This window comes from Saimiri boliviensis, chromosome 17 (assembly GCF_048565385.1).
Source record: "Saimiri boliviensis isolate mSaiBol1 chromosome 17, mSaiBol1.pri, whole genome shotgun sequence".
Taxonomy (NCBI): Eukaryota; Metazoa; Chordata; class Mammalia; order Primates; family Cebidae; genus Saimiri; species Saimiri boliviensis.
In genome coordinates, this window is record NC_133465.1 from 31689814 (window position 1) to 31701335 (window position 11522).

At 46.8% G+C, this 11522-nt stretch overlaps 1 pseudogene; it reads left to right on the forward strand.

The window, feature by feature from the left end:
• The first annotated feature begins 8638 nt into the window (after positions 1-8638).
• On the forward strand, positions 8639-11434 carry LOC120366814 (large ribosomal subunit protein eL6 pseudogene; annotated as a pseudogene).
• Positions 11435-11522: the final 88 nt, after the last annotated feature.

The following is an 11522-nucleotide window of genomic DNA, read 5'->3' on the forward strand; positions in this document are numbered from 1 at the left end:
AAGCTCAAACTCGGTGTATCCAGAACAGAGCTCCTGATCCCCCATCCCCAGCTTCCTGCTCCTGCAGCTTCTCTCATATTAGACACCTGCTTAGCCAAAACCACTGGAGTCATTCTTAATTCTTCTCCACCCGACATCTAATTTATTAGCAAATTCTGTCAGCCAGACTTTAAAGATCTATGCACACACACAAAATTATATGCAGCCGCTCCTTGACTTATAATGGGGTTACATCCCAGTAAACCCATTGTAGGCTGAAAATACCAGGTTAAAAACACCTTTAGTCCACAACCTACATCACAGCTTCACCTGGCCTATTTTAAACGTGCTCAGATCGTATACATTAGCCTATGGTTGGGCAACATCATCTAACACAAAGCTTGTATTATGGTAAAGTGGGGAATATCTCATGTAATTTATAGAATATTGTCTTGAAAGTGAAAAAACATAATTTTTTTATTGCATTTTAGGTTTTGGGGTACATGTGAAGAACATGCAAGATTGTTGCATAGGTACACACATGGCAGTGTGGTTTGCTGCCTTCCGTCCCCTCGCCTGTATCTGTCATTTCTCCCCATGCTATCTCTTCCCACCTCCCCACCCCCCGTCCCTCCCCCATTTCCCCCCAACGGACCCCAGTGTGATGCTCCCCTCCCTGTGTCCATGTGTTCTCATTGTTCAACACCCACCTATGAGTGAGAACATGTGGTGTTTGATTTTCTGCTCTTGTGTCAGTTTGCTGAGAATGATGGTTTCCAGGTTCATCCATGTCCCTACAAAGGACGTGAACTCATCGTTTTTGATTGCTGCGTAATATTCCATGGTGTATATGTACCACATTTTCCCTATCCAGTCTATCATCGTTGGGCATTTGGGTTGGTTCCAGGTCTTTGCTATTGTGATTTTTTTTTTTTTTTTTTTTTTTTTTTTTTGAGATGGAGTCTCACTCTGTCACCCAGGCTGGAGTGCAGTGTTGCGATCTTGGTTCACTGCAACCTCCGCCTCCCAGGTTCAAGTGATTCTCCTGCCTCAGCCTTCTGAGTAGCTGGGACTACAGACACATGCCACCATGCCTGGATAATTTTTTGTATTTTTAGTAGAGACAGGGTTTCACAGTGTTAGCCAGGATTTTTTTCTTTTTCTTTGAGATGGAGTTTCCCTCTTGTTGCCCAGACTGGAGTGCAATGGCATGATCTCAGTTCACTGCAACCTCTGCCTTCTGGGTTCAAGCAATTCTCCTGCCTAGCCTCCCAAGTAGCTGGGATTATAGGCATGTGCCACCACAACCAGCTTATTTTGTATATTTCGTAGAGATGGGGTTTCTCCATGTTGGTCAGGCTGGTCTCAAATGCCTGAACTCAGGGGCACTAGGAATATGTTAAGCTCCCAGCTGTCGTCAGCATGACCATGCCAGGGATCCTGGCACTGGAGAGCTCTGTCACTGTCACAGAAGCCGGACAAGGCTAAAAGCCTTGCAGTCACTGCTGCAGCTTCGCCACCACCAGGTGCCTTCCAGCTGCCATGCAGGCTTTCCCAGTACTCCCACCAAAGAGAATTACTATGGAGGATGCTCTTGGTCCTGAGGTGAGCAAAACAGCATGCCCTGTGGATGGAGCCGGCTTCTTTCCCAGCCATCTCATTTGCTGGATGGGCCCACTGAAGAAGTGGCCTTGAGACAGGCATGGGGACGGAAGAGGCTCAGCATCCTGCGCCTGCCCTTACCAAGGCTCACCAGGCCGACACCACTGCTGACCACCTTCCTGTTGTAAAATGAACGTTTACTGTTAAAAAGATTTTGCATGTACATCTTCCACCCAGCTGCCCTGAATAATGACATTTTGCATTACCATGGCACATTTGTCAAAAGTAAGAAATTTAGGCCGGGTGTGGTGGCTCATGCCTGTAATCCCAGCAATTTGGGAGGTGGAGGGGGGAGGTTCAGGTTCACCTGAGGACAGGAGTTTGAGACCAGCCTGGGCAACACAGGTAGACCCTGTCTCTAGAGAAAAGTAAAAGAAATTAGCCAGGCATGGTGGCATGTGCCTATAGTCCCAGCTAGTCAGGTGGCTGAGGTGAGAAGATTGCCTGAGCCCGAGTTCCAGAAAGCAGTGAGCTATGATCAATCACAGACTGCACTCCAGCCTAAGTGACAGAGGGAGGCTTTATATTTTAAAAAAAAAAAAAAAAAAAAAAAAAAAAAGGAAGTTAACGTGGGTGCAATCCTATTAACTAAATGATCATGTGAACCATTATCTAAGGTTATTAATGTAGTAATTATATGAATATGGTGACATTTATTCAGATTTCACCCGTTTTTGCCCAACTTCTCACACCTGTCCCAAGATCCCACCTCGGACTCACCCTCCTGCCTTCAGCTTATGTCTCCTCGGCTTCCTCCAGATGGTCCAGCCAAACACACACCCGGGCTGAAGGGTAGAGCTGATTGCTCCTGGGCTCCACGCCTCCGCAGCATGTTACCGTACTGAGTACTGCAGACAGTGGGAACATAATGGTGGCTGTCTGTGTAAATACAGAAAAGGATCCTAAAAATACAGTATAAACAACAAAAACGGTACACCTGGCCAGGTGTGGCGGTTCATGCCTATAATCCCAGCACTCTGGGAAGCCAGGTTGGGAGGATCACTTGAGCCCAGGAGTTCTAGACTAGTCTGGGCAACATAACAAGACCCCATCCCATCTCTCTTTTTTTTTTTTTTTTTTTTTTTTTTTTTTTGAGATGGTCTTGCTCTGTTGCCCAGGCTGGAGTGCAGTGGTGCGATCTTGGCTCACTGCAAGCTCCACCTCCCAGATTCAAGCAATTCTTCTGCCGCAGCCGCCCGAGTAGCTGAGATCACAGGTGCAAGCCACTACACCCATCTAATTTTTTGTATTTTTAGTAGAGACAAGGTTTCACCGTGTTAGCCAGATTGGTCTCCATCTCCTGACCTCATAATCCGCCCACCTCGGTCTCCCAAAGTGCTGGGATTACAGGCATGAGCTACCACACCCAGCCACCCCATCTCTTGCTAAATATCAGTTTTTAGAGATTGTACACCTGCATAGGGCAGCTCCATTATAACCTTATGGAACCACCATCCTATATACATTCTGGCATGGACTGAAGTGTCGTTGTCTGATGTGATTGCATAAGTAATCTAGAGATGATTTAAAGTATATGAGAAGATGTACTTAGGTTATATGCAAATACTGCACCATTTTATATCAGGACTTGAGCATCTGTGGATTTTGATATCTGTGGGAGATGGTGAAACTGATTCCCTACATACATTTGAGGCCCCACAGAAGGCTCAAATCCCTGTGCCTCAGCCCCAGGTAAACTCTATTACTGAGATGAGTATGCCCAGTGATAACTTCATATAAATGGAATCACACATTATCTATTCTTTTTTGTTTTTTTGTTTTGTTTTGTTTTGTTTTTTAATCTATTCTTATAGGTTTAACTTCTATCACTCATACATGAGGTATGGGAGATTCATTTGCGTGTGTAGGCATAATGTATTCATTTTCTTTGCTGTAGCATATTCTAGTCTTGAATGTACCATGGTTTTTAATCCATTCTTCTGTGATGACTATTTGGGAAGTTTCTAGTTTGAGGCTATTACAAATTGTGCTGCTATGAGGGTTGTTTCACTTGTATTTTAGTGAAGATATAGACACGTCTGTGTAAGCTACAGTCGCAGGGAGGACGTTGCTAGCTCACAGGAGGCAAATGTCTAGCTTTGGTGAACATTGCCAAATCATTCTGAAGTGTTTGCTCCACTTTACCTGCTCATCTGTGAGTCGGAGCATTCCATCAACAGCTTGGGCTGTCTCAGAAAGACCTGGGTTCAATCCCACTCAGCCACCCAGTAGCTGTGTCCCTTTGGGCAAACCATGTAACTTCTCTGAGCCTCAGTGTCCTCGTCTGTAAATTGGGCGGCTGGCGGTCCTTACCTCGCAGGGCCACTGTGAGGACTAAGAAAGATGAAAGCCGGCCCCTGAGTGACCCCACTTCTTTCTCTCTCAGGCTCAGCAGGAAGACACCTTCACTGCCCAACGTGCAGGCCACAGGGAGGACGCGCAGCCCCAGGGCTCCCCAGTCCCAGGAGCATAAGCCCTGGATTTTTGTTTCTAGAAACAGCCACCCCTGGGATGCAGATGGCTCTCAAGTCCCCAAAGCCTGTGCTCCCACCCCATGAAGGTGGCGTCTTCAGCAGAGGGGAAAGGGCTGCACTGTGCCCCCTCACCCTGGCCACTGTCTGTCCTCATGACTCAGAGCCCAGTGAGGTCCCCAAGCAGAGCAGTGCAGGGTCCGGCCCCAGCCCTGGGCTCCAGACATCCCGGTCACCCCGCCTGCCCCGACCCTGCCGCCTCCATCCTTCAGCCTGTGCTTGCCTCCTCACAGCTCAGGACATTTTAGCTCCTTACATGTCACCATCGTTATCTCAAGGGGAGTGCAGCACAACGGCGGGGAACACAGTCAGTCTATGGATGTGTCTCTGGTGTCTGGGAGATTAGAAGCTCAATACATACTTGCCCAGTGTCTTTGTGCATTTCACTGAGCAGAAGACAGCTTTAGAAATGAGAAGAGACCCTCCTGAGGTGACAGTGCATAGCTGGCATTTCCCAAATATTCTCAGCATGCCAGGCACTGAGCTGGCCCATGGACACGTGAGCTCTGGAACCTCTGGGATGCCAGATTACAGGCGTGAGCTATGGCAACTGGTAGGAAGTATTGTTTATTTCTTTATTAGAATTTGTACTTTCTGAGTTTATGTAACTGGCAGTCACTGCTTTTGTGATTAGAAACAATAAAGGTATAGAAAAATGTGTAGAAAAAAGCAGAAAACCAATTCGCATCTACAACAAAATCCTCTTTTAAATAAAATGTGCAGAGAAGAAAGATGGAAAAGAAATGCAGTAGGCCAGCATGTTGGCTCATGCCTGTCATCCCAGCACTTCTGGAGGCCAAGGCAGGAGGATGGCTTGAGGTCAGGAGTTTGAGACCAGCCTGGCCAACACGGCGACACCCCATCTCTACTTAAAAAAAAAAAATTAGCAGGGTGTGTTGGCAAGCACCTGTAATCCCAGCTACTCAGGGAGCTGATGCAGGAGAATTGCTTGGACCTGGGAGGTGGAGGTTGCAGTGAGCCAAGATCTTGCCACTGCCCTTCAGCCTGGGTGACAGAGCAAGCCTCCGTCTCAAAAAACAAAAATGGCCGGGCGCGGTGGCTCAAGCCTGTAATCCCAGCACTTTGGGAGGCCGAGGCGGGTGGATCACGAGGTCAAGAGATCGAGACCATCCTGGTCAACATGGTGAAACCCCGTCTCTAATAAAAATACAAAAATTAGCTGGGCATGGTGGCGTGTGCCTGTAATCCCAGCTACTGAAGAGGCTGAGGCAGGAGAATTGCCTGAACCCAGGAGGCGGAGGTTGCAGTGAGCCGAGATCGCGCCATTGCACTCCAGCCTGGGTAACAAGAGCGAAACTCCGTCTCAAAAAAAAAAAAAAAAAAACTGTAACAGCTGTTGTCTCTGAGGGCTGGGGCTATCAGGAGACTCCCCTTTTCTGTCCGATTTTTCACATGCTCACATCCAGACTGTAATGTCTGAAACTCCTTCGGCAGTCCCCTGAGTACTCTCCCTGCCCCCTTTCCCGCCTGAGCCTGCCATGCATTGTGCTAGAGAAAGCGGTTGCTCCTAGAGAAAGTCTTCGTTCTCCGAGCCTAGTTAACTTCCACTTACCCATCAGTACTGTCCTCAAGGTCTCCCCAACTTCTTTACGGAAGGCTTCTGTAGCGGTTGCTGTGACCTGCCACCCAGATGTCCACTTCAGGACCGGGGCCCTCTCTCCCCAGCTGCTAGGAGACTTGGAGATGGATGCTCACAGACGATTCTCACTCCGGGAAATGTCCTGGCTGCCGGAGCTGCCGGGGGGCAGCCGATACCCACTGCCCAGTCCATTGGAGCAGGAGGTGCAGTGGGCAATAAAAGCCCAGACCGCTTGCCTCCATTCAGTGCAACTTTGCAGGGTCATCTACCCTCCAGAGCTCCCTGTGGGAACGGCTAAGGCCTTTGTTGCAACTGCACTGCAGTTTCTCCGTCGAGCCAGACCTGCTCGCGTCACCCTCCCACAGGTGCTGGTCCTCAGGGCGCTTCCTAGGGAACTTCTTTAACCAGCAACACCTTCTTGGCCTCCCAGGCCAGGGTAGATTCCTTAATTATATGCTCATTCAGGGCACGTATCTCATTGTAAATTTTACATCCATTTGTAGTATCTGGCTAGTGTCTGCCTGTCCCATCAACTGTAATAGCCACAGGGTGGAAACTCTGATTTTATTCACCATTGCATTCTGCCATGCTGGCATGTGGTTTAGAAATACTTGTAGAGTGAACAAACAACTTTATTAACCATTTAATCCCTTAGGAGGCCATCAACTTTACTTAGGGTTGCAGAATGTCTCATTATTCATTCAATAAATATTTACAAAGAGAAGCTGGATTCCTACGTCTCAACACCAAAATAATTCCAGATGGTTCAAAGATGCTTATATCTAAGAAAATGAGGCCAGGTGTAGTGGCTTACGCTGATAATCCCAGCACTTTGGGAGGCCAGGCAAGATGGATCACCTGAGGTCAGGAGTTCGAGACCAGCCTGACCAACATGGACAAACCCTGTCTCTACTAAAAATACAAAAATTAGCTGGGCATGGTGGCAGGCATCTGTAATCCCAGCTACTTGGGAGGCTGAGGCAGGAGAATTGCTTGAACTAGAAGGCAGCGGTTGCAGTGAACCGAAATCATGCCATTGTACTATAGCCTGGGCAACAGAGCAAGACTCCATCTTAAAAAAAAAAAAAAAAAAAAAAGACATCTAATATACCGAGAACACTTGCAAATCAAAAGGTTAAAAAGTCTACAGAAAAATGGGTAAACACTGTGAAAAACTATTGGAAACCTTATTTATATTCTATGAAATGCAAATTAAAACAGTAACACAATACCACTTTTCCTATAAAATTGAGTTGAACGATTGACAATACCCAGTCTTGGCACAAGTGTAGATAAACAAGGAATTTAATTCACACTTGTTGGGAAAAGTTGTTCTGAACACTTTGGACAGCAGTGGCAATATCTATTAAATTAAAGCATTCACTGTTTTTGACCACACAACCCCACTTCTAGGAATGTATTTGTCTAAGGTTATGTGGTTGTACAAACTGTACAACATAAAGCATTGCCACATTTATAGTTGCAAAAAAAAAAAAAAAGAAAGAAAAGAAAAGAAGACTAGGTGATATAGGGAGACCCTGTCTCCACAAAAAAAATTTAAAAAGGCATGGTGGTGATTACCCAGCTATTCAGAAGGCTGAGGAAGGAGGATCGCTTGGGGCCAGGAGGCTGAGGCTGCAATGAACTGTCACCATACCACTGCACTCCAGCCTGGGCAAGAGAAGGAGATCCTGTCTCAAAAAAAGACAGAAAGACTGGCCAGACGCGGTGGCTCAAGCCTGTAATCCCAGCACTTTGGGAGGCCGAGGCGGGTGGATCACGAGGTCAAGAGATCGAGACCATCCTGGTCAACATGGTGAAACCCCGTCTCTACTAAAAATACAAAAAATTAGCTGGGCATGGTGGCGCGTGCCTGTAATCCCAGCTACTCAGGAGGCTGAGGCAGGAGAATTGCCTGAACCCAGGAGGCGGAGGTTGCGGTGAGCCGAGATCGCGCCATTGCACTCCAGCCTGGAAAACAAGAGCGAAACTCCGTCTCAAAAAAAAAAAAAAAGACAGAAAGAGTGTCCAGTGCAATGGCTCATGCCTGTTATCCCAGCACTTTGGGAGGCCAAGGCAGGTGGATCAACTGAGGTTAAGATTTCGAGACCAGCCTGACTAACATGAAACCCTGTCTCTATTGCACACAGACAAAATAGCTAGGTGTGGTGGAGTGCACCTGTAATCTCAGCTACTCTGGAGGCTTAGATGAGAGCATCGCTTGAACTTGGGAGGTGGAGGTTACAGTGAGCTGAGGTTGTCACACGGCACTCTAACATGGGCAACAGATCAAGATTCCAGTCTGAAAGAAAAAAAAAAAAGAAAAGAAAAGAAAAAGGAAGGAAGGAAGGAAGGAAGAACGGACAGGGGAATGCTTTATTAATGCAGATTGCTTAAATATATTATGATTAATCCATACAATCAAACCCTAAACATCTATCTTGAAGAACAAGACACCTCTCTGTGTACTAAAAGGTACTGCATGTACATTTGTACTGAAATATAAGCAAGTATGTACTCTGTATGTATGTGGAAAGAGTTCGTAACACATTAAGAGGAAAAAGCATGCAGTAAAGGAGGTATTTCCCATTTTGGAGGCAGGGAGGAAAATCTGGAGTGCATGTGTGTGAAAGTGCATTTGAATATGCGCAGAAAACACCTCTGCGAAAGCATAGCACGAATGCTCACTAATGGAGAGTCAGGGGTGCTGGCCAGCTTCCACTCTCTCTGTCATGTGTTTCCATTGTGTTTGACTTACTGACAATGAGTTCACATGACTTTTGTAATCCTAGAGAGGGGACAGCATGTGTGAAGGTCTGAAGCAATAGGATGCATTTGGGGAAATACTAAAATTGGCCCACAAAGGATGGCAGGAAGAGATGAGAGTGGAGAGGAAGGCGGCAGGCAGATGGCCCAGGGTAGCCCACGCTCTGCCGAGAAGTGTGGGGTTCATCCCAGTGCAGCAGCTTTTCATTGTCCTCGCTGGCAGCTCCTCTCCGTCTCTGAGGCTGCCTCCTCATCTTCTGCCCACACTGAACTGTGAAAGTTTCTAATATAATCCCTTAGGAGGCCATCAACTTTACTTAGGGTTGAAGAGTGTCTCATTCACTCAATAAATATTTACAAGCCTAGCTCAGTGGTTCATGCCTGTAATCCTAGCATTTTGGGAAGCCGAGGTGGGAAGATCACTTGTGTCTAGGAGTTGGAAAGCAGCCTGGGCAACATAGCAAGACCCCATCTCTACAAAAAATAAAAATTAGTCAGGTGTGATGGTGCACACCTGTGGTCCAGCTACTCGGGAGGCTGAGGTGAGAGGATCACTTGAGCCTGGGAGGTCAAGGCTGCAGTGAGCTGAGATCTTGCCGCTGTACTCCAGCCTGGGCAACACAGCAAGACTTTGTCTCAAAAAAAAAGAAAAGAAAGAAAGAGAGAGAGAGAGAAAAAAAAAGAAGAGGGAAAGAGAGAGAAAGAAAATAAATATTTACAAAGAGAAACTTGGTTCCTACAGGTTCAGTCCTGCTGAGGGTCAGTCCTGCTTCCTCGTCTCTTCTCTGTCTCCTGTGACATCATCCATGTTCCCGGGCATATAAAGCATCTTCGTGTCCCCCTCCCATGTCCTCTCTCCTGCTTGGTCTCCCTCTGAGCGCAGACTCGGGGATGTAACTGTGCGCTCTTGGCGCTGTCATCTGATAGGCGTCTCGTGAAAAACTGGAATACACATGGGGCGGAGGAAGTGACTGCTGCTGTTGAATCTCAGAATTAAAATGCTAATACTATTACCTAACGGTCTTTTTAGTACCTCTAATGCTCTTTTAAAAATACTATCTCTACTGGTATCTCTTTTTTATTTCTGATATTTTAATTGGGTGTTTCTCTCCACAAACCTTGGTTATTCTAGCTAGAGGATGCCGTGGGGAACGTGCCCGGCACACAGTAGGGGCTCACTCTTCTAGACGTGTTCTCTGAAATCTGGCTCATCTGCCTTCCACCCAGGGCCAAGTGGATGCCAAATTCCAGCGGCCAGAAAGAGCTTGGGCTCCTGCCACACACCATCCCAGCCCCCCACCCCCACCCCCCGCCAAGGCCTTTTGGAGCCCTGGCCACATCCTCCCGGGGTCAGGGCGTGACACCAGCTCCTTGCTCTTCTTGCTGCTTAGGTGACAGGCCTCCAGTCATCCCTAGGTTCCATCACTGCTCCTGCTTCTAAATAAAGAGTGTTTTGCCAAAGCTTCCTGGGAGAAGCCAGGGCCTCATCCCTATTATTTGTTCTATCTTGCTAAAGCCGGGTTAACACATCTGGGCAAGCAGGCAGTACAGTGATTCATTGCAATTTAACAAGTATTCGCGTTCCTCCTGCGTGCTGCACGATTGGCCCAGGTACTGTGAGTGCGAAGATGAAACAGATATGATCACTATTCTTACGGAGGCCCAGTCTAGTCACTGTTTTTCTAGACAGAATAGAACATATCAGAGCAGAACACTGTAAGGGTAAGAATGATTTCAGAAAGTTATTCTACATACTGTGTGTGTATATACGTATACAAAATGGTTCTCATTACAGGCCTCCTTCCAAAGAGTTTGACAGCCATTACTCTAGTGTAGCGCTTTTCTTTCTTTCTTGGCAAAGAACTTTATTGACCTTGTTTCAAACTTGGTTCCCAGGCTTCTTCGGCTTAATTGGCTGCAAAGAATGCATTGTGTATAAGCGGAAACTGAAAACAGCTGCAGCGTCCAAGGGGCTTGGGATTAAAAATATTAGAGATCGGGGGCCTTAGTTCTCTTTCCCATCTTGCAAGATGGCGGTGAAAAAGTTGAGAAGCCGGATACTAAAGAGAAGAAACCGGAAGCCAAGAAGGCTGACACTGGTGGCAAAGTGAAAAAGGGTAAACTCGAGGCTAAAAAGCCCAAGAAGGGGAAGCCCCGTTGCAGCCGCGATCCTGTCCTTGTCAGAGGAATTGGCAGGCACTCCCGATCTGCCATGTATTCCAGAAAGTCCGTGCACAAGAGGAAGTACTCAGCTGCTAAATCCAAGGTTGAAAAGAAAAAGAAGGAGAAGGTTCTTGCAACTGTTACAAAATCAGTTGGTGGTGACAAAAACGGCGGCACCCGGGTGGTTCAACTTCGCAAAATGCCTTGGTATGATCCTACTGAAGATGTGCCCTGAAAGCTGTTGAGCCACGGCAAAAAACCCTTCAGTCAGCACGTGAGAAAACTGCGAGCCAGCATTACCCTTGGGACCATTCTGATCATCCTCACTGGACGCCACAGGGGCAAGAGGGTGGTTTTCCTGAAGCAGCTGGCTAGTGGCTCGTTACTTGTGACTGGACCTCCAGTCCCCAATCAAGTTCCTCTACGAAGAACGCACCAGAAATTTGTCATTGCCACCTCAGCCAAAATTGATATCAGCAATGTAAAAATCCCAAAACATCTTACTGATGCTTACTTCGAGAAGCAGTAGCTGTGAAAGCCCAGACACCAGGAAGGTGAGATCTTCAACACAGAAAAAGAGAAATACGAGATTACAGAGCAGCTCAAAATTGATCAGAAAGCTGTGGACTCACAAATTTTACCAAAAATTAAAGCTATTCCTCAGCTCCAGGGCTACCTGCGATCTGTGTTTGCCTTAACAAATGGAATTTATCCTCACAAATTGGTATTTTAAATGTCCTAATAATCTATAATTAAATAACCAATTACCTTTAAAAAAAAATATTAGAGATCTAGATTGTATCAGATCCATAGACAAAAAT